Genomic DNA, 23,553 nt, shown 5'->3' with positions numbered 1-23,553 from the left:
TGGCTGATGGTTCAGTCCGCAGTGCCCCATTTGTTTGGAATTGGTCTGCAGTCCCCATTCCCTGGGGTTTGCTGGTCCAATCCTTTCCCCAATCCAATATTCCATGGCATTGGTGGTGGTGCACAGAGCGTCTTCTTGTGGCCCGGAGGCAGTGACCCCTCTGAGTTATTGCTGATACATTAAGGTGCCTGTGTTTGTCTTGCTTTGTGTAGATAAAGGTTATTGCTACGTGGGTATCTCGGAAGCCAGAAAGAAACCCCGGCCCTTTGGTTGGTCCCCTCAGCACAAAATGCACAAACCTTTTGGAATTTGTAAAAGTGAAGGGAGTTTGATTGGAGTGTTAGTCGAGTCCAGCTGCCTGGGAAACACACTTTTCACAGGGAAGAAGGTGCTGCGGGAGAACGAATAGTTACAGGCTTATACACTTTTTTACATCTTGTAAAAGCTCGGAAGATTATAGATAGGCATATTGGAGGGAACAGGAGTTTTCACATTGAGGAACGCAGGGAGTAGGAGCATTGATAGATCTCAAGGGCAAGATGGTTTTCCTTTAGGCTACTCATTCGCAAAGCAGGTGGACAACCTATGCCTGGCGGGCCGTAAATCAGGCTTTTGGTTTAAACAAAGTTTATGCACAGCCATGCTGACTTAGAAGGAAATCTAATGGCTTCCCTTCGATCTCAGGCCTTTATTTTTTTAAAAGATTTTATCTATCTGACAGAGCACAAGCAGGGGGAAGCAGCAGGCTGGGGGAAAGGGAGAAGCAGGCTCCCCGCTGAGCAAGGAGCCCGATGTGGGGCTTGATCCTAGGACCCCAGGATCATGACCTAAGCCGAAGGCAGACACTTACCCGACTGAGCCACCCAGGCGTCCCTATCTCAGGCCTTTAAAGAGTTGTTTTCCCTCATCAGTTCCCTGATTCCCAGATTCCAGGCTAGGAACCATTGGTGGCAGCTGTGGTCCTCATTCTTTGGGGCCTGCAGGTTCGTTGAGCCCTTTCCCTACTCCTCAGATTATTAGTGTGGCTCTGGGAAACCGAAAGGCCTAGCTAAAAGAAATGGGATCCTTTATATCCAGAGAGGTGAGTGAGTATGCGACCTCCCAGCCTACCTGCTTGTTTTATATATATAAAGTATAGTCCCGGAGGGATGCCTGGGTGGCTCAGCTGGTTGACTTTCCAGCTCTTGATTGGGCTAGGTCGTGGGTTCAAGCCCAGCGTTGGGCTCCATGCTGGGGGTAGAGCCTACCTAAAAAAAAAAGTATAGTCCCGTAAGTTTCGGAGATCTAGCAAGCTGGCAAAATTTTACTAAAAATGACCCGGAATTACAATGGCCATTATGAAGAACATTCCAAATAGGTAAGGTCATTTTATGCTTTATGTATTTATTTTTTAAAGATTTTAAATGATCTCTACACCTAATGTGGGGTTCGAACTCACAACCCCGAGATCAAGAGTTGCATGTTGGAAGCAAATGATTTAGATGTAAGCAGACTACCAGTTTGTAGATAAAATCTTTAGAAATAATTATATTTCGTGGTATGTGTCCTTAAAAAATAGCTTCCTAAATCTCTTTGGTAGCTTGAAATTTCAGAGTTTTGCTAAGTCAAATTAAATGATGGAAATTTATTGAATATTTAGATCATTTCCAAATAAGGTATAAAATATGGAAAGATTAATTACCGAACATAGGTTTATCCACTTTTAGCTTATTCCAGAGAAGCTAAAGATTTTTGTATTAGTAAACACGGTTTGTGCCATGCTGAGACATTTACTAGGAGAAAGACTGCTTCTCCCTCTCTTGCTCTCCCTGCTTGTGTTCCCTCTCTTGCTGTGTCTCTCTCTGTCAGATAAATAAAATCTAAAAAAAAAAAGAAATTATAAAAAGTATTTATAAGTCTGTCAAGCCACAGACTGCTAATACAGTTCATAATTGTTTATTTTTTAGTTTTCACTAGAAATTAAGGTTTGTAAGGGTTAAGAATTCTCATTCATATATGTAATTGAAGCTACTAGAAATAGTAAGGGGAGAATCTTTATATGCAAAGAAAGTAAGATGACTTTTCGGTAAAAGAAGATATAGGGAATGGAGATGCATTTTTTGAGGAAAAAGAAAGTTCAAAACGAGTCTTTGGAAAGGAATTTTATGTGTGTTCAGGACTAAGGTTGAAATGAATATATCTTTATTTATTTGAATATATTTTAATATCAAAAGTGAAAGAGGACCTCAACTACCCCCATTTTGACCTTAAACTTCATAATTAAGTTCTTTCCAGCTTATCTCTTAACTCAGGCAAAAGACCCTATGGGCAAAGTGCCCCCTGATGGGAACTAAAACTACCCAGCACCCCTCCCCATAAGCAGTAAGGACTGTCTTGAGCCAGCAAGACACCACCTATGGCAATAATGAGCTGAACTTTGCTGCCCACCTGCACTTACCCCTGACCTTTGTTCCGCTTTTTCTTCTGTAAACTTCGAAGTTTCAGCACTTTGGAGACAGTATTTGAGTCACTAGTCCTCTGTCTGCCTGGTGGTGGCCTCACTGAAATAAATTCCTTTGTTTCACCTCTACTCATTTCTCTGCCTTTAGGTTTTGTCAGCAGCGAGTGGCTGAACCTGGTCAGTTTGGGACCCCTGGTGCTCTTGTACCCCTGAGCCCAGCTACAAAAGTGAGCTGGTGCAAAATTAGAATTTGGTTTTCTCTGCTAAAAGGAAATTTTTTTTTTTGTGGCTTTTGGTCTCCTTTTGATAAGAGATTGTGAAAGTTCCTTTACCCAGAAAACAAAGATTCTTCATTTTATCACAATAATTTCCTATGTTTGCTCCCCTTATCAGGTCTTTGAATAATTAGGAAAACCGAGTCTTGATATTAGGAGAGTGAAGTTTTGTTAATAGGTAATTATTGTTTTATAATAATCTGTGATCCCATTTTGACAAGTGCTTTAAAAGCTTTTTTGATATTTTTGACAAATGTTCCCAAGGCAAATTCCCCCCCGCCCTTTTTTTAAAAGCAAGCTCCATGCCCAAGGTGGGGCTTGAACTCATGACCCTGAGACCAAGTTACATGCTCTACCAACTGAGCCAACCAGGTGCCCCCTTCCCAAGGCAAATTCTAAATGAAGTCTTTTTAACCTGGAAGAAATTTTGGCATTTTTCCAGACAGTACTGGCAACATTTCAATGGATTTGTTAATTAGGCTTATTTGATATGTTACATTACATGGGAAGCATTGTCAAAATAGAAGTAATACTAAGCCTTATGTTGAGTTTGTATGGGTATATAAATGTTCTGGAAATTATTCATATAATTATAATTTATATAATTAATCATATAATTCCTAAAAATCTGATATGTCCTGGTAGAATGTCATCATTGTAATTTGAGTTATTATCCTAAGATGTTGTATGTCCTCTGGGATCCCGATCAAAAACGGGCAACAAGTAACCAATCTTCTTACTACTATTCTCTCACCTTCTAAACTTGCTGTCATCAAAATTGAGGCTCACACTGAAAGGACTAAACCTGAGTATCAGGGAAATGCCCCAGCTGACTTTCATGTGTGTTCAAAACACCAAATTCAGCCGAGTAAATTTGAAAATCTAATTGGCTTTATTAAATGACACATGATTCAGGCAGCAGCCCATCTAGAAAGTAGAGAGGAGCTCTGAGGTGCTTTGCAACACAAAAGACTTTTATAGGCAGAAGGGAGCAGGAAGAAGGAAGTTGTACTAGGCAGAAAAGCTGATTGGTTATTGCAGGATTACTTTCCTTTAGGGGATGGCAGGGGATCTATCAGGCAGATTTCCTTCACTAGTTTTGATCAGGTAGTTCCTGATTGGCATATGATTCCATTTCTGGGAGAGCTGAAACTGTATTTTAAGTTTGGTGATGTGGGGCTTAGCATCTGTCACTCCATTTTGGGTCTGTTGTCTTGTTTCTAATATGATGAAAGAAGATCACTATGATTATCTGTGTGGAAGAGATAGTTACACCACCCCCAAAATCTGTTTTTCCCTTTTTTCCTTAGAAATAGAACCCATAACTAAGCATGGGAAAAAAAAAAAAAAAGAACTAGAACCCATAGTTTTTGCTGCTCAGAATAAAGACTGTAATTTCCAAGCCTTTGTTACACTAAGCATGACTAAGTTTTGGCACATAGATGTAATTGGCAATGTCATGTGAAACTCCCGGGAAGTTTCCTTAAAGGGAGGGATTGTCCCCTCTTCTTCTTCCTTCCTGCTACCTGGAATGTAGACATGAAGACTAGAAATCACATTGCCATCTGGGACCATGAGATAGAGGGAGGCTGGCAGAGTAATAAGAGGAAAGGGGTATATACACATTTCTAGACCTCTTCTACATGAGAGATATAGTTCTTTTTGTTTAAACCATTATTATTTGCGGTTTTTAGTCATAAGCAGCTAAACTTAATCCTTCTGATACAGTTCTTTAAGTGAATGTGGAACAGAAAATATGTGCTTACTGTTGCCCTGCTCAAGGAAGATACCGCCAACTGTTTCTGTTCTGTTCCGTTCCACCTTACCCAGGGGCTGAGGTTCTCCTTTCATGCATCCCAACTCCACTTTTTGGTCAAGGGTGGAGTGGGGAGGGGGACTTAACAGATGTCCAATGTTGTGGGAAAGCTGGGTTGTCCACAGATTATGAGTAGGTAGGGATAGGGGAAAGGGGATCCCTTTTCCTCAGCTCCCTGGTTATCGTGACAGAAAATCCATTCCTCCCACTCTTCTGTCCTTCCTTTTCCATTTGAGTTTCTCCTGTGAGTCTCTTTCCACTTTGCCCAGGCTCTGCCTCAGCTAATCTCTGGGAGAGGAAAAGTTGGCATCCACATTTCCAAGGGTCTTTATTTGATACACGAGGTAAAAGTTTCTTTGATCGTTCTTTATGTACCTTAAGTTCACCTTCAGTGTAGACTGGAAGAATGGAATCGGCCCTCAGGGCACCAGTGAGAGTAAAGAGGGGGCAGGAAATAACAGAATACCATGAGAATAATACTTTGAAATACAGCCCTGTCGTGGGAAGGAACCACACTGAGGACCCTGTGGATACCGGTGATGGTATCCCTGAGATATGCCATCTGTGAACCAAATTAAAGTCTCCGAAGGGTCTCCCAGGTACAAGAAGAAATATAAAGGCATGTGGATGACAGGTGACTTCAGTTCCGAGTGAGGCACTGGGTGGTAGAACAGTGTGGTGGGAACTCCGACTTCCCAGCCGCTCAGTGGTTGACCTTGAAGTTTCCATACTCAGGGCGAGAGCTGCCGGCTCCTTTAAAGGTCCTTCTGTGCGGTGACGGGGGATGGGGAAAGGTAAGGCTTTCCAAGCACATCAGCATCAGTTCTTTGCCAGGCTTCTGGTCAGGAGAGATATTGAATCAAGCCCTTTGGATAATTTTTTTAATGCTGGCTCTGGCTGTCGGCATCAATTGCCCCTACAGGGGCCACGTCTGACATTTATAAACGTGTTTACTCTTTCTTTCGCCGAAATCAACAAGGCTTGGAAGAACCCTCTGAATCATGTAGCTGTAGGCAATTTAAAGTCCAGGCTCTTCTTTAAATCATCCCTTTAACTTTCAATATTTCGAGACAGAATTTGAAGAGGAATGATTAAAAAACAAAACAGAACAGAACAAAACAAAAAACCCAACCACCCAGGCAGGGCTGTCTTTGGAGCCGATAAACAATTAAGCTCAAATCCGCCTCACGTAAGAAATGCAGCTCCAGGCATTCCCACTGACTGGGACCAAGGAGGCAAAAGAAAATGGCAGGGTAAACAAGCAATTATCTACACAATTTGATCAATATGGAACTGGAACGCCAGGCAAACAAGACCTTCCTTAAAAGCATCATCTTAAGAGGGACTTGAATTATAAACCAGATAACTGCCTTCAATTTCCTCGAATTGTTTTTGTATAAACACTTGAAAAGGGCTGAGGGCATGTGCTGGCTCTTCTGCGTTTCTCCCTCTTCCACACTGATTTTCCACTTTTCTCTGCCCTGCTCTGACCCCCATGGAATGCACAGCCTGAACACCCTGGCCTTTAAGCTTCTGGTTGGGTTGGGCCAGAGGGGTAGGGGTTAGCAAGAGACTGAAGGGCAGGAGAAAAAGGTCAGGGTGTTCATTGCATCGCCATCACCATCTCTCCCCATCTCCCACTTAGATGAGGTTATGGTCATGATCGCCTCTTTCCTTCTGTGCTGCCAGTTTCTCTTATTTATTTGAGAGAGAGAGAGAGAATGGGCAGCGGGGAGGAACAGAGGGAGAGGGAGAAGAAGAATCCCCACTGAGCAGGGACCCCAATGCAGGGCTTGATCCCAGGACCCTGGGATCACGACGTGAGCTGAAGGCAGATGCTTAACCAACTGAGCCACCCAGCCCTGCCCCCCACCTCCAGCCGGGATCCCTTAACACTATTTCTTCCCTGTGCCCTGTCAGGCCAAACAATGGCTTCCCACCCTGTTAGTCCCCCCGAGTGCCTCGTCATCCCTTGTAGGTTCCCTTAACCCAGCCCATGCCTTTGTAAATACTCTACTTTGAAAAAGTCCATTCAAAAATCCCAACTGAGCTTGTCCTGTGTCTCTTATCAGGACCCTGATTAATGGTCAACTGCCGAGAGCAAGACCTACTGATAAGAAAGACTTTGGAGCTCTGTTTACTTTCCATGTTCTATTTTTATTTTTGATTCTTAATTTTTTTTAAAAGATTTTATTTTTAAAGAATCTCTACACCCAAGGTGGGGCTCAAACTTATAACCCATAACCCCGAGTTCAAGAATCACATGCTCTACAGACTGAGCCAGCCAGGCATCCCTCTATGTTCTATTTTTAAATGAGTCCCTTAAAAATATTTCAAAAATGATGAGGTGCCTGGGTGGCTCAGTCAGTTAAGTGTCTGACTCTTGATCTCAGCTCAGGTCTTGATCTCAGGGTTGTGAATTCAAGCCCCGCATTGGGCTTCATTTTCATAAAAAAAATAAAAAATAAATATTTCAAAAATGAGGTGGTAATCACAGTATATTTGCACAATAAATATACTACTCTAAATCTGCTGAGCTGGAAAGAGAATGTTTAAAAAGAGAGGAGGTGACCTGACCTCTGTTATCTGTCACCACGATCCTTTGTGTGAGAGTGAAAGTTCTTTAGAACAGTTTTGATTGGTAGGTGTGAGCATCAGTCAGCCTCATTATTTTCAATTGCTTCATGGGGTTCCCCATAAAAAACTTGTAGTTAATAGCTCTTGCTACAAGTCAGAGCACCTGTGTCCGCCCAAATCCTTCCAGTTTATATCTGTGATATATTAAGATTAGTTAAAGATTTCCCTGGAGGGAACTAAAATCTGAAATCATGATTATTGCAAAAAAAAAAAATCTTTTTTTAAGTAATCTTTATGCCCAATGTGGGGCTTGAACTCACTACCCCAAGATCAAGAGTCCCATCCTTGGGGTGCCTGGCTGGCTCAGTCGGTAGAGCATCCAACTCTTGATCTCTAGGTCATGAATTTGAGCCCCGAATTGGGGGGCAGAGATTACTTTAAAAAAAAAGAGAAAGAGAGAGAGAGTCGCATGCTCTACCAACTAAGCCAGTCAGGTGTCCCTGCAATAAAATTTTTTTAAAAAGATGAGAATGAGCTGAGAGCATTGGACACAGGGCAGGGAGAGAGAGTTACAGATAAAAAGACATAAATAGACACCATGCCAGTGGCAGGGTTGCTGGGCATTGCGTGGTCTCTTGAGCACTTCTCCATGATTTGAGGAAGGGAGGGGTCTAGAAAGACTGGCTATTGTCTCTGAGCATGGAGCTTGCTATATGATGGGGACTTTCTCAGGACCCACTAGCAGACCCAGTGTGTGTATGTGTGTGTGTACAATAAGGCCACAGGTTTTTAGACTAGACTTCTTAACTTGGGGTCAACTCGTGCAATTCAGGAGGATCTGTGATCTTGAAAAGGGAAAAAACTTACATTTGCATTTTTCCTAACTTCTAGCTAAGATAAGCATTTCTTTCAATTATGCACGTAGGTGACAAACCACAGTAGTAGGAGCTGTACGTGTGACTTTGTCACCCATAAAAATCATAGGCAGGCATTGTTACATCATACAGTTCTTGAAGCTATCTCGAAAGTTCTTTATACTCCTCACAATAATTCAAAATTAGTCATAAAGCTCACTGCTAGATCTTGCTATTTCATACACTAATAAAGAATCGCAGAAAAAAAGAATCACACATATTATTGTATTATAAAATTTTAATGCTTTGGTAACTGTGTTTCAATCTAATTGGTTTCCTTTGTAATCTTAGATCTTTTCCTTTATTAATTTAGAAACATTATGTGGAAGGGTCCATGGCACAAAGATCTGCCTTAGACAACCAGCTCTGACTTGTAAATCATTGAAAGTTTTCTAGTCTATTGATTTTTAGGTCTCAAAGACCACTTCGGTCATTACCTTTTGAAGATTTATTTATTTTAGAGAGGGGTGGAGCAGAGGGAGAAGGAGAGAGAGTCTCAAGCAGACTCCCCGCTGAACACAGAGCCCGACTGGGGCGGGGTGGGGGGGCAGCTCAATCCCACGACCTCCAGAGCATGACCTTAGCCGAAACCAAGAGTCTAGGATGCTCAACCGACCAAGCCACCCGGGTGCTCCACAGTCATTAAGTTTCGAATGATCCGAATAGATATTTGGCTTCTGTTGAGTCCGGGAGAGAGTAACTTCCTTGGAAAGTGTTCCTAGGAACACTGTCCCTTGGGGACAGAGGAGTCCATTCTCTGTTACTTTTCCTGCTCCCACTGAAAGGTAGCAGAATATGCCATATCAAAATACGCCATATTGGTGTAAGATTATTTTGAGCTGGAGGCAAATAAGAATCCACAGATGCAAAATGAAGCCTTTCTGGAGCTTTCCTTATCTGAGTAACAGCAGAAACTTCTGGGAAATGAGGACTGCCACAAATCCCCTCCCCTGGGCAGGATTTATGGCCATGAAGATGGAAAGTCAGCACCACAATGGACCTGCACAGATAACCTTACCTTCCATTAATTTTCACCATCTATTGACCTTCTCACAGTTTGCTGTGCTTGGAAGCCTAAAACCCTTTTCCCTCATCTTTTCACATCTCTATGAATGCATTGCTTTTTTGTTAAGATGCTGTATAAGCCCAAGTTCTAACAACTTTTTTGAGTTACTTGTCACTGAGTTCTCCTGGGTGTATGCATGATGCATATGTTAATATACTTCTGCTTGTGTTTCGCTTGTTGAGAACCCAAGATGGGTAGAGGAAAAAAATCTTTTCCTCTCCTACGCCATTTTGGAAACCTTCCTTGCCCACAATCGAGGAACAAAGAACAAAACTGTTGAGTTTAGTAGTCATGGTTTGCTTATAAATACCTGTTGTCCCAGCAGAAATGGCATAAATAGCCCTTCCAACACTTAGGTTAAAATTCTCCTGCCCTATTATTTTTGGGTTACACGGAGTTAGCACTACAGGCAAGTGTCTGGTTCTTCCCACTGTACTGCTTCCACCTTGAACTTGGATTGTGTATTCATCTCTATTTGCATTGTCTAGCTTCCCACCTGGATTGCAAACTTCTATGTGACAGGTGCTGTCTGTGTCTTATACCAGGAAATGTACTTACATTATAGGGTGGTACATACTCACCAGCATCTCTGCATTATTTTTCAATGATGGTCTACAGAAGCTATTAGCAATCCCCCTTGACTTGTATATGTATCACTCTTGAAATGCTAACACTTCAGGGGTGCCTGGGTGGCTCAGTCAGTCGAGCATTGAATTCCTGATTTCGGCGCAAGTTGTCATCTCAGGGTTGTAGGGATTGAGCCCCAAGTTGGGCTCTGCATTCAGCAGGAACTCTGCTTCTCTCTCCCTCCAACCTCTCCCCCTCTCCCCCCACCCTGCTCTCTCTAAAATCAATCAGTCAATCTTTAAAAAAAGAAAAATGCTGGGGCGCCTGGGTGGCTCAGTTGGTTAAACGACTGCCTTCAGCTCAGGTCATGATCCCGGAGTCCCGGGATCGAGTCCCGCATCAGGCTCCTTGCTCGGCAGGGAGTCTGCTTCTTCCTCTGACCCTACCCCCTCTTGTGCTCTCTCTCTCTCTCTCTCAAATAAATAAAATAAAAATCTAAAAAAAAAAATAAATAAAAAATAAAAAAAAATAAAAAAAGAAAAATGCTAACACTTCAGTTTTAAAGCATAGCTATTTGGTTAAATGTGAGTAACAGAGCTGTAGTCTAGTTTAATTGTGTAGCCAGTGTCAGTTCCCTGGCTTGGCCCTCTGCGCTAGCTGCACCGCCTACCGCCTGCACACATTCTACGCACCAGCAGGAGCAACTCACTGGTTCATAACATCACCCCTTTATTTGTGCTGCAGACTGGGCTTCATCCTCTATATGAATTTCTGCCTGGATGGTCTCCATTCATCTGGGCTAAATTAATTATCTTCTCTTTATGAAGCTGTATCTTTCAGTAAATGTGGGGTCTCAGTTGTTTTAAGGGTCTGCCATTCTAGGCAATCCAGTTTCCTTCCCTCCCCCTACCCCCAAATGAAGGTCTTCTCTCATCTCTTCTTCTACTCTTCATCCTTCTCCTCATCTTGCCTGTTTCACACTTGGGTTAACTTCCCACACTTGTCACTGTCAACGTCAGAACTTTTAGATGTGAGCCTATTCTTTTTGTGTATGTGAAGGTCATTTAAAACAAGACCAAAAGCTCATTTTCTTTTTTTTTTTTTAAGATTTTATTTATTTATTTATTTGACAGAGAGAGACACAGCGAGAGAGGGAACAACAAGCAGGGGGAGTGGGAGAAGCAGGCTTCCCGCTGAGCGGGGAGCCCGATGCCGGGCTCGATCTCAGGACCCTGGGATCGTGACCTGAGTCGAAGGCAGACGCTCAACTGACTGAGCCACCCAGGTGCCCCAAGATTTTATTTATTTATTTGAGGGAGAGAACATGAGCTGAGGAGAGGCAGAGGGAAGAGGGAGAAGCAGGTTCCCTGCTGAGCAGGGAGCCCGACGCGGGGCTTGATCCCAGGACACTGGGATCATGACCTGAGCCGAAGGCAGACGCTTAACGACTGAGCCAGCCAGGCGCCCCAAAGCTCATTTTCATCATGTCTTCTCCAAGCCATTTGCCAAGAGGATCCAGAGAAGATGTGAAACAGCAGTTTTTCAGGGGAAAGATACATTGAGTAGGATTAATCCTTCGCTTTGAGGAAGGAGGCAGATCCAATATTCCTAACTAGTTTAGGATATCTGCTTCCGTGGCTGGTACATATTAAATCAGGGACAGCACACCCCCAGGCTCCTGGCATTTCTTTGCTATCTCTCTTTCTCTCTCTCTCTTTCTTTCTCGCTCACTCTCCTTGGCTTGTACCGAAGTGAAATGTTAAAACCTTTCAATTGGGTTTAAGTTTTAAATATTAAAGGATGCTTGGGGAAATTGTCCATGGGTACAGTTTTATTAAAAGAAGAGATTCTGCAGGGTGTTATGGGTCCTCACATGTACTCCCTGGCCATCTTTCCTTGCCTAGGTAATAGGCTATAATTTGTCACGTGACTGCCCACTGTATATTCTAGGAGTCTTAATTATTTTATATCCCTCTCTCTTGGATGGATGAACTTTAGATTATATTTGAAGCAGGATTACATTTGCTCAGTATTCTACTTTGCTCTTCCCAAATCTTTGACTATTGTGTCCTTTGAATATTGTGTTGTTGTTGACATTTCAATAGACTCTGTCTCTCCCTGGGGTATTACATAGCTGATGACCTAGTGAATAGAAAGTCACTTAGTGACTGTCCCTTCCACAGGATTCTTCCAACTCTACTGCAAGTTGTTATGTAGCCCCCATGCAGTTCTTGAACAATCAGGATGTAGAAATCCCTTTTTATATCCCCTTTTTAAGAAACTCGGTCATCACATCTTATTTTTTTTTAAGTTTTTTTTTAAAGATTTTATTTTTTATTTATTTGATAGAGAGAGAGAGAGACAGACATGGAGAGAGCACAAGCAGGGGCAGAGGCAGTGGGAGAGGGAGAAGCAGGCTCCCCGCTGAGCAAGGAGCACAATGCGGGGCTCGATCCCAGGACCCCGGGATCATGACCTGAGCCGAAGGCTGATGTTCAACCGACTGAGCCACCCCAGTGCCCCTATTTTTTTTTTAAGTTTTTATTTAAATTCCAGTTAGTTAATGTACAGTGTGATATTAGTTTCAAGTGCACAATAGAGTGATTCAGCATTTTCATACAACACCCAGTGCTCATCACAAGTGTACTCCTTAATTCCCATCACCTATTTCAGGCATCTCCCACCCACCTCTTTTATTTTTTAAAGATTTTTATTTTTAAGTAATCTCTACACCCAACGTGGGGCTTGAACTTACAACCCCAAGATCAAGAGTCCCATGCTCTACCGATGGAGCCAGCCAGGTGCCCCAACCTCTTATTTTTTATAACCATGTTCTATTGAATATGATTCTATCTTATTTATATTTATTAATTTTAAGGGCTTTACTGAGGTATAATTGACATACAACAAACTGCACACGTATGAAGAGTATAATTTGATATGTTTTAGCATATGTATGCACACTGAAACCATCACCATGGTTAAGAAAAGGAACATATCCAACAGCCCCAAAAGTTTCTTTGAGGGCCTTCATCATCTCCTCCGCCCTACACCTAACTCCCAGGCAGCCACTGATAATGCATTCTGTCACTCTAGATTGGTTTGCATTTTCTAGAATGTCGTTATATGCTGACTCAAACAGATATTCTTTTTTTTTTTTAATCTGGCTCCTTTCCTCAGTATATTATTTTGAAATTCATAAATGTTGTCATATGTATCTCAGCTTATTCTGTTTTATTTTTTAAAAGATTTTATTTATTTATTTTGAGAGAGAGAGAGAGAGAGTGCACAAGCGAGGGGGAGGGGCAGAGGGAGAGGGAGAAGTAAACTCCCTGCGGAGCAGGGAGCCCCATGTGTATCCTGGCTTTTTAAAACATATTTTTAAAAAATTTTTAGGGCGCCTGGGTGGCTCAGTTGGTTAAGCGACTGCCTTCGGCTCAGGTCGTGATCCCGGGGTCCTGGGAACGAGTCCCACATCGGGCTCCCCCTGCTCTGCGGGGAGCCTGCTTCTCCCTCTGCCTCTGCCTGCCACTCCCCCTGCTTGTGCTCTCTCTCTCTCTCTCTCTCTGTCTGAAATAAATAAATAAAATCTAAGACAGAGAGAGAGAGCCCACAAGCAGGGAGGAGAGGGAGAAGCAGACTCCCCACTGAGCAAGGAGCCCCATGCGGGGCTCGATCCCAGGACCCTGGGATCACAACCTGAGCTGAAGGCAGACACTTAACTGACTGAGCCACCCAAGCGCCCCTCATTCTGTTTTATTGCTGATGTTGGGTGTTCATGGATACTGGGCAATTGTAGATCTACTACATTTTGTTCATCCATTCGCCTCTTGAACATTGGGTTGATTCTAGTTTTGGTTATGACAAATAGAGCTGATGCGACTCATGCTTTCATTTCTCTTGGATAATGCCTGCAAGTGAAATGCTTGGATCATACAGTTGTTATATGTTTCACTCTAAGAAACTGCCAAATTGTTTTGCAAGTGTTTGTGCTATTTTACATCCTAGTGGCAATGTACAAGGATTCCAGTGCCTCCATATTTTTGCAATATTCTGGAATATTAAGAGTGTCACCTTGGAAAAATGGACTCGATGTGATTTCTATAATAAAAAGAAAGCTTTTTTTTTTTTTTGTATAGGAGTCCATTTCCATGTGTGGTTGAGACAAATAATAGTATTGTTCTAACAAATGTTACCTGTTCTTAAAATCCAAATTCTTATTACCCTCTTAAAGAAAATCCTATCCCACTGAAAACAAATAAGACAATAAAGTTCAAGTATGGAAAATGAAACCATCAGGGCACCTGGCTGGCTCACTTGATAGAGCATGCAACTCTTGATTTGGGAATGTGGGTTCGAGCCCCATGTTGGGGGACAGAGATTACTTAAAAAAATAAGAAAATGAAACCATTGATTTATATTTAAATAGCTAAGGTATTTTAACACGTATTAGGAATAATTTTTGAAAACTTGTATGACAAGAGGACAGATGATAAATTTATCACCACATTTTTTGGTTTGAAAAGTAACCATAAACAAACATTCAAAGTGTTCAATGAACACATTTCTTGGTGATCTGTAAGTGATCACCAGTCCTGCTCCAGTAAAGAAATAGACTTTTCTATATGTCAAACTCATCTGGGGCAGCAGGGCTAAGGAAATAAGTCACAGACCAAGCCATTTCATGAGTTTTTCTTTGCTCAAGGATTATTGTTCAGAAAATGCAGAGAAATATAGTAGAATCATTTCTGTGTCTCTAGTACCTCACTGTGGATTTTACTTTGGAACATTTTTACAAAACATAAAGCTAGCACCTTCACATCTGGTCGTATACTGCTCAAATAACACGGGGTCTAACTGGTGACTGATGCAATGTACCTAACACCAGTCTCCCTTCCAGAACGTCCTTGGGTCCTTGGGCTTTACTGTTGATGGCTTTCTGGGTCGAGTAACCTTGAGGCAAAATCCCTTTGGTAGGTCAGTAAATAAAGTGTTTTTATTGCATTTGCTGGCGCAAATAGAGCTAGGGCAATGATCCAGGGCTTTGGGCTGTTTAAAAGCCCTAAAAGTCTTGGAAGCCATTCCACAGTGGGACAATGTCTTACCCTGCTACTGTATTGTATTCCATCAGTTCCAATGAACCCTTTAGTCCGGTTCCTAGAGAACGCTGATGTGAATGGATCATGCCCAAGATGATATGGAACATCTTAAAATTATGAAAAACTGATACAGATAAAATCTTTTCAGTATTTTAAATTGTTGTGAGAAAAAAATATTTTTTAAGACTTTATTTATTTATTTGAGAGAGCGAGAGAGAGAGAAGGTGAATGGGGGGAGGAGCAGATGGAGAGGGACAAGCAGACTCCCTGCTGAGCATGGAGCCCAACGCAGGGCTCAATCTCATGACCCCGAAATCTTGACCTGAACCAAAATCAAGAGTTGGACTCTTAACCAACTGAGCCACCCAGGTGTCCCAGAAAAAATATTTTTTTAAAGATTTTGTTTTGTTTTGTTTTTAAGTCCTCTCTATACCCACAACCCTGAGATCAAGAGTCACACGTTCCACCAACTGAGCCAGCCAGGTGCCCCTGTGAGGAAAAAATACTGTAAATGCAAGATATAGTTGTTTAAAAGTGATACTAGGTGGAAGAGATCTTTTTTACTCAACAGCAGAGAGGAAATACAGATTGTAAGTATTTTTGTTCTCTTGCTTAGCATGAAGTTAGAGGAGCATTTCCATATTTTATGAATTCTTTGTAATCACTTTGCGATTGTACAACAGCCCATCAGACGCATATATTGACTTATTTTACACGTTTCACATTTATTTGTTCTCACGTCTTTGCAACTTGAATTAATGCTGTGATGAAAAAATGTGTAGACCAAAGCTTTTCTAGTATTTGGAATTGTTTCTTTAGGAGCGATTCCAAGAAATGGAATTACCTTAACGTAAAGAATATTAATCTCTCAGTTTTAATATCAAATGTTACAGTACTTCCCCAAAAAACTGTGCCAATTTGTACCACACCGATGGTAAGAATGTGTGGCCTTGAAACCTCACCAGGGGTAGGCATTTTATAATTTTTTTCGTGTATGCTAATTTAATAGAAAAAAACATTGTTTTGCTTTAATTGCATTTTATATTACTGGAGGTGATTTATTCTTAATATTTGCTTGCTTTTGAGTTATCTACTCATGCCATTAAACATTTATATCTTTTGAAGTATCCATGCTTTTATTTATTGATGTATATGAGCTTCTTAGACATTAAAAATATCAACCCTTAGTCTAGCCATGAAAAATTAACCACAAATGAAAACTCAGCATGTCTGCCTGGGACTCTAGTTCTAAAATAATCCTAGGCTGAAACCTCCCTAAAACTAAAACTAAGTTGAAGCTAAATTATTTTGTAAATTGCAGTGTCCTATCGACCTCTTTTCAAAATTTCACACATTACCACTCCTAAAACAATATTCTAAGGAAGATACTTTCTGCTGCATTCATATTTTAGCTATTTGCACCCATGGCCTTTCTGTTTCCCCAACTTAGAATACTTTTTATATTTTATAAGGGATCGTTTGAGGTCAGAGTCCCTATTCCCACAAAGTTGGCCCTGAGCCAGAGCTTAGTGTAAGGCTTAGTGTATAGGAAGTGTAATCAGGATCATTCCCAGGATCCACATCTGGGGAGGTGAAGGAGCAGGGCCTGGTGGAGGTGAACTGTGCTCGAGACAGAGCAAAGTGCTCTCAGCTCATCTCCCAGGGAGCTCTGAAGCTGGGATGACCCTTTGGAGTTGCTATTGACCCTGAGCTAAGGGGACCAGGCTTTCCTTGATCAGTCAGTGGATGAGATTTACTCTAGAAAAGGAGCATGACCTTGAGGCAGTTGATTCTTTTTGGCTTTTGGTGACTCCTGAAAAGGCCTCAACTGAGAGATACCAGCCACCAACATTCCCAGCAGTTGGGATAATGAATGTCTCAGTCCTCAAGGTGGACTCTGGGATGATGGATCACAATGGGGTTGAAAACACTGGCAAGACTTAGAATTCTTTGGGGGTGAGGAACTTCTTCTCTGCCATATCTCGTCTTCCACAGGCCTGAGAGGATGAGTGTGGCTTTGTTAAACCTAATCTGGTCTTAGGTCTTCTTTGCATTCTGGGTCCTATCTAAGTGCTTTACCTTAGAACTTTGGATGGAGTTCAGGTTCTTCCTGGGACTTAGGATCGCCATTTCGGAGGCTCACGTGGGGGTTCCGTGACTATGTAGGCTTTATGTGAATTACACATACTCATCTTATTGCCCCAAGGAGAGGCCTGCACGAGGCCCTCCAGATCTGATAGGATCCTGGGAAAACTGGTTTTCCCAGGACTACTATATATCAAAGTGGGCCTCACATCTTCCATTTCCTCTGACATCCCACATCTTCACTCATTCTGGACCTGATAGTCCTTGATCATATCCTAAATCAATCAGTCTAGAACTTGGATGTTGAAGGAGTTGGTACCCAAGCATTGGCTTAAATGTTTTTATCAGCTTTGAGGTGAGATTTGTAGGCCCTAACAGAAGGTGGTCATTTTGCAAGGTCCTTTCTGTTGGTATTTATTACTATCTACAACCAGGGAACAGAGGATGTACCAGAGCTCTCTAGAAATAAAAGATGGTTCTTCTGAGAGCCTAGCTGTATCTATGGTAAGACTCAGTGAATACCTGTTGAAGAATCGTATTCATGGTTAAAAAGAATGCCAAGTGCCACTCAAAGGAAGTAAGGGGGAGTCATGGGAGATGTTAAGGCAAGTGCTGAAGATGGGGACCACCTACAGAGCATCTTAACAGACCTTTCTCCTTGAGAGGGCCCAACCCTACTGCCTCTTCTCTTCCAGATTTCCATGTACTCACACCAAGAGTAGTAAGAAGCATACTGCACTGCTCCTGGTGTCAGAGGAACTGGACTGAACTTTCTCCATGTGCAACTATAAAGAAATCTGGTAACTTCCCTGAACCTCAGTGTTCTCTTCTGTAAAAATGGGAGCAGTATCCTAGCTTGGTTCTTGTGGTTGTTCTAATGGCATTACTGTATTGCTACCTTAGCTCTTGAGCATCATTGAAGCACAAGGTATTCTGCTTGATTCAGTTTTTCAGATAACAGATCCATCTAGTAGGTGGCATAATGTTACCTGTTTTGAGTGGAAATCTTTTAGAAACTACATTATAGGGGCGCCTGGGTGGCTCAGTCAGTTAAGCATCTGCCTTCGGCTCAGGTCATGACCCAGCGTCCTGGGATCGACCCCACGTCGGGCTCCTTGTTCCACGGGGAGCCTGCTTCTCCCTCTGCCTGCCGCTCTCCTCCTGCTTGTTCTCTCTCTCTCTCTCTGACAAATAAATAAAATCTTAAAAAAAACTACATTATACATTATATACGTTATACATTATAAATCTTTTAGAAACTACACTATACATAATACATTGAAGTTTTTGAAAGTAGTTCACAATAAACATAATCTTTTTGATGACTTAGACCACCATTATGAATAGCAGCCATTGTACTTTGATATCATGCGCTCCACATACACTGTGTTTTTTCTCAATTTTAACTTTCTATTGAAATACACTGTACATCCAGAAAATTGCACAAGCTGAACACAGCCAGGTAGTTAGCACCCAAATAAAGAAACAGAATATTACCAGCACCCCAGAAGCCTGACTCATACTCCCTTGTAGTCACTTCGTGCACCCCTCCCAAGAGAAACCATCCTCCTGACTTCTAGGAGCACAGATTAGTTTTGCCGTAGATGTTATCTCATTGTAATTGTTTATTTAACAAGGAGAATTTATCATCTTTTCTTAGGCTCTCACAACTTTCATGTAATTCAGTACATGATTCTGCTTTATTGGTTAGTTGTTTTCATCAGTTCATTTATTCAAGCTACATTTTTTTAATATCTGCTGTATGCCAGGCACTGTTCTAAGAACTGAGGACAAGACATACATAGTCCTTGCCCTCACTGAATTCACGTAGGGAAGACAGACAACAAAAGTAAACACATAAAAGTACTACAGACTGTCCTAAGTGTTATGATGGGAATCATTAATGTGCTGAGATCGGGAGTAAAGTGAGACACCTTTTAAAAATTTATTCTTATTTATTTTTAAAGATTTTTCTTATTTATTTCAGACAGAGAGAGAGATTGAGAGCACATGAGCAGAGGGGAGGAGCAGAGGGAGAGGGACAAGCAGACTCTCTGCTGAGCAAGGAGCTGGATGCGGGGCTTGATCCCAGGACCCTGAGAACATGACCAGCTGAGCCACCCAGGTACCCCATCATTTTTATTTTTTAAAAACTTATTTATTTAAGTAATCTCTGCACCCCAGGTGGGGCTCAAACTCCCAACCCTGAGATCAAGAGTCTCATGCTCTACCAACTGAGCCAGCCACCCCTAGGGAGTAAAGTGAAACACTTTTCATGGAATTGCCTGACATGTGTTTTTAAAGAGTGAGACTGAAGTTGAGTAAGAGCCAGCGGTGCAAAAAGCCAGGGGAAACATGCCCTATACAGAGGAACAGGAAGCTCAAAGGCTCCTATCAACTCCTGAGTTGATAATAGAGTTTAGCATATTCTAGGAACTGAGATGGGGCCCATGTGGGGGAGGTGTTTTGAACAAGGGAAAGGTAGTAAGGATGAATTTGGAAAGGTGAGCAGGAGAACATTCATGAAGAGTCTTTCAGGGCATGGTGAGGATTTTGGATTTTATTTTCTGAGCAGTTGGAAGCAATTGGAAGATTATAGATAGGGACATATAACGATGTGATCTATGTTCTAGCCCCTGTGTGGAGAGTGGGTGGAAAGAGAGGAATGGATATGAAAGAAGACAAGTTAGGGGGTGTTAAAGACTACACAACGGGAACGGAGTTGCTCATTGCTAAGCCCCAGGTCACCAAACTGAGAGAGTTTTGGCTGTCCTAAACCAGTCAATCAGGAATTGCCTGACCAACGTGAGTTAGGTAATCGGCTTGATAAATCCCTACTATCCCCTGTAAGGAAAGTAGTCTTGCAATAACCAATCCGACTTTTGCCTTAGTATAACTTCCTTGTTCCTGCTCTCTTCTGCTTATAAAATCTCTTGCCTGTATAGTTCTTTAGAACTTCTTTCTGCTATCTAGCCTGGATGCCTCCTGATTCACGAACAGCTGAATAAAGCCAAATAATCCTTTAACATTTACTCAGTTGATTTTTTTTTATTATTATTCTTTAACAGAGGTTACTGCCGTGGTGCATGTGAAAAGTGCTAGAGGCTTGGACCAAGGTTGAGGTAATGGAGATGGAAATAACAGTCACATGCCAGACCTATTTTGGAATTAGAATTGACAGGGCTTCCCAGTGAGTTCGATGTGGTGCGTGTGCATATTATGTGTGCATGTGCTTACCTGTGCATGCGTTTGTGTGCGCACTTGCATACGTGCGCATGCGCTTTACATGCGCTGTACGTCCTTGCGTACGTGCGTACGTGCGTACGTGCACACGTGCACGGAGAGGGGAGGCAGGTGGTGGAGAATAGCTGAGGGAAAGGCGGGAGTTCAGGTTGACTCCTGGGTTTCTCCTCGGAGCAATTAGATCAGTGGTGGAATGGTGAAGCTGCCATTTACCGAGGGGGGAAGCTCCTTTTTTTTCCCTGTTCATAAAATTATGGCTTTATGTTTTTCATTGAAATATCCTCATAAAACCTACTCTAGGACTAGCTGAATGTTTGTTAAATAAATGAATTGAATATCCTTTAAGATCAACTGTTACTTTTTTAAAAAGGTTGGTTTATTTATTTATTTATAAGTAATCTCTGCACCCAAGGTGGGGCTCGACCTCACCACCCAAAGATCAACAATCGCACACTCCTCCGACTGAGCCAGGCAGGTGTCCCCTAAGATTAACTATTACTTTTATTACTGTCACTGTCCTTGCTCTTAAGTCCACACCTTCAAATTTCTTGTTTTTAATCTTATGAGGCCTGGAAAGCCAGGTAATAAAGCCTGTCAACTCCCTGCAATTAAATCTGCAAACCTTTACCAGCATTCCTCCAGTCTTTTTCTCATTCCTTCCAGTTCTTTTTTTTTTAAGATTTTATTTTTAAGTAATCTCTCTGCCCAGCGTGGGGCTAGAACTCACAACCTCAAGATCAGGAGTTGCATAGGAGCCAGCCAGGTGCCCCTCATTCCTTCCAGTTCTGGTAGAACCTGTGCTCTGGATCCTATCTCCTTGAGTATTGTGAAACAACAAAACTCAATGAGTAAGTTTGAGATCTAATTGGCTTTATTAATCAATTCAGGAATCGGGCAGCATCTCATCTAGCAAGCGGAGAGATACTCTGAGGAGTTGTACAAAATGGAAGGTGTTTATAGGCAGGAGGGCAGAGCAAGGAAGTTACTAGCAAAAGAAAAGAAAAAGGATTGTTTCAGGCCAGGCCAGGTTGGCTGCTTTTGGGGGTGGGGGTAGAATGGGGAAGGAAACAACAGGGTTTTTAACCAGCAGATTATACCTCCTGAGTGCTGATCAGGGAATTTCAGATCGACTGTCACAAGGTGACATTCCTGGGAGAGGTTGAGGCTGAAATAAAATTTGGTTTGCTTCAAATGACTTCTTTTTTTTTTTTTTTTTAAATCACTCCACCTTGGGCTTGTTTCTTTTTTAATTCATATCATTTCTGGCTATTTTTATTCCTTTCCTCTCCATCTCTGAGCCCCCCCCCCATTTTTAACCCCTTCTTTTTTATGCTCTCCTTCCATCAAAATGTAAATGTGCTCAAGTTTCTCCCATTAAAGAGTGATGCAAGAAAAAACTCCCAACAGCCTGAGATCGAAGGGAAGCCATTTTAGATTTCCTTCTGAGTCAGCATGGCTGTGCATAAACTTTGTTTAAACCAAAAGCCTGATTTACGGCCCACCAGGCATAGGTTGTCCACCTGCTTTGTGAATGAGTAGCCTAAAGGAAAACCATCTTGCCCTTGAGATCCATCAATGCTCCTACTCCCTGCGTTCCTTGGTGTTAAAAACTCCTGATTCCTGCCAATATGCCTATCTATAATCTTCCGAGCTTTTACAAGATGTAAAAGCCTGTAACTATTCGTTCTCTGCAGCACCTTCTTCCCTGTGAAAAGTGTGTTTCCCAGGCAGCTGTCCTCACTTGGGCTTGAATAAAAAAAGTCTCTTTTTGTCCCATCCTGCTTCACCTCTTGCTTCTTCAATTCCTTCTCATTTCCTTGTTCTCTCATTCTCTAGCTCTCTTGACCCCCTTTCACAGCCAAACTTCTAGAACAAGTTGCTTGTACTTGATGTATTTCCAAGTGCAGCTCCCACTCCTTAGCGATCTGTATTCTGGCTCTACCACTTGGTTCAGTCTGGTTTTGCCAAGTTTATCAATCAGCTACTAATTGCTAATCGAATGCATATTTCTTAGTTGTCATTTTCTTTGGCTTTCAATAGCGCTCATTGTTCCCTTCCTCCATGAAGCACTCTTTTTTCCTTTTGCTTCTAGAAGGAGCACCACACTCTTGGATTTCTACCTGTTTTTCTGGCAGCTCTCTCTCTCTGACTCCTTTTCTTCTACCTGTTTCTGGATTTTTTTTTTTTTTTTTTGTCTCTCATGACGTTAATCTTGACATTTTCTCTTCTTACTATGTGTCCTCTGAGTGGGTGAACTCATTTTCTCCTCTGGCTTCCTTTACCAAACACAGGGTGAAGACTCCCAAGTCAGATCTTTCATGTGAGCTCCAGACAAGGTCCTTCTGACTACCACCAAAATGTCAGCACTCGTGTGTAGGCACTAGAAATTCACTCAACAGATCTAGAATAAAATTGTTCACTTTCCCTGTGAGGCCTGCTCCTTCTTCTCTATTATCTCAATGATCTACAGCATCTTCCACCTGACTGAAAAATCACTTCCTACAAGAAGCCTTCCCTGATTGCCTTCTCTAGTTTAGGTCTCCCTACCATGTATTCCTTTAATTCTCCTCCAGTAATGGCATGCACACGATTTTATTACAGCCATTTATTTAATTACCTATATCCTTCTATTCAGTGTGCGGTTCATGAGTGCACGAACTTGTCAATCTAAAGTTGTCAGGAGGCAATAATTCAGCAAGAACATTTATTTGGGATCAAAGAATTACAAATCGAGGTACACAGATTTGGGTAGCAACCCATATAGTGTTCCACTAAGGGAGCAAAAGTCAGGATTTTTTATTATTTGTTTATTTAAAAAAGTTTTTTTAAAAAAGATTTTATTTATTTATTTGGGAGAGAGTGAAAGCGAGAGAGATCACAGAGGGAGAGGGAGAAGCAGACTTGCAGCTGAGCAGAGAGCCCGATGTGGGGCTCGATCCCAGGACCCTAGGATCATGACCTGAGCCGAAGGCAGTCACTTAGCCAACTGAGCCACCCAGGTGCCCCCAAAGTCAGGATTTTTTAAAGCAAAAAGGGGAAACTTGTATATGTTAAACAGAATTTTTGATTGCTTTGGTGGCAAAAAACTAATCTTGGCTGAATATAATTGGTTGCTAAGGCTACCACTAAGCAAAGTCTCTTACTATAGCAAGTTGCAGGTGTTCAGGCTGAGTCCCTCGAATATTTGCAGAATGAAAGTAAATCATCTACTTGTTTCAGTGAGGAAACCTGCTGGTACCTGTCTATCATGGTTTTATTTATTTATATTTTGGGTTAAAATTTTTTTTTACTTGTGGGGCACCTGGGTGGCTCAGTCGGTTGAGCATCCAACTCTTGGTTGGATCTCATGGGTTGTGGGGTTGAGCCCTGAGTCGGGCTCCATGCTTAGCACACAGCCTGCTTGAGATTCTCTCTCTCCCTCTGCTCATTCCCCCCTCGTGCTCGAGCATGTGCTCTCTCGGTCTGAGACAA

The sequence above is a fragment of the Phoca vitulina genome, unplaced genomic scaffold (assembly GCF_004348235.1).
Source record: "Phoca vitulina isolate PV1807 unplaced genomic scaffold, GSC_HSeal_1.0 scaffold35, whole genome shotgun sequence".
In the NCBI taxonomy this organism is placed as follows: Eukaryota; Metazoa; Chordata; class Mammalia; order Carnivora; family Phocidae; genus Phoca; species Phoca vitulina.
The sequence above is the reverse complement of the archived record's forward strand: the minus strand, read 5'-3'. Positions refer to the sequence as shown.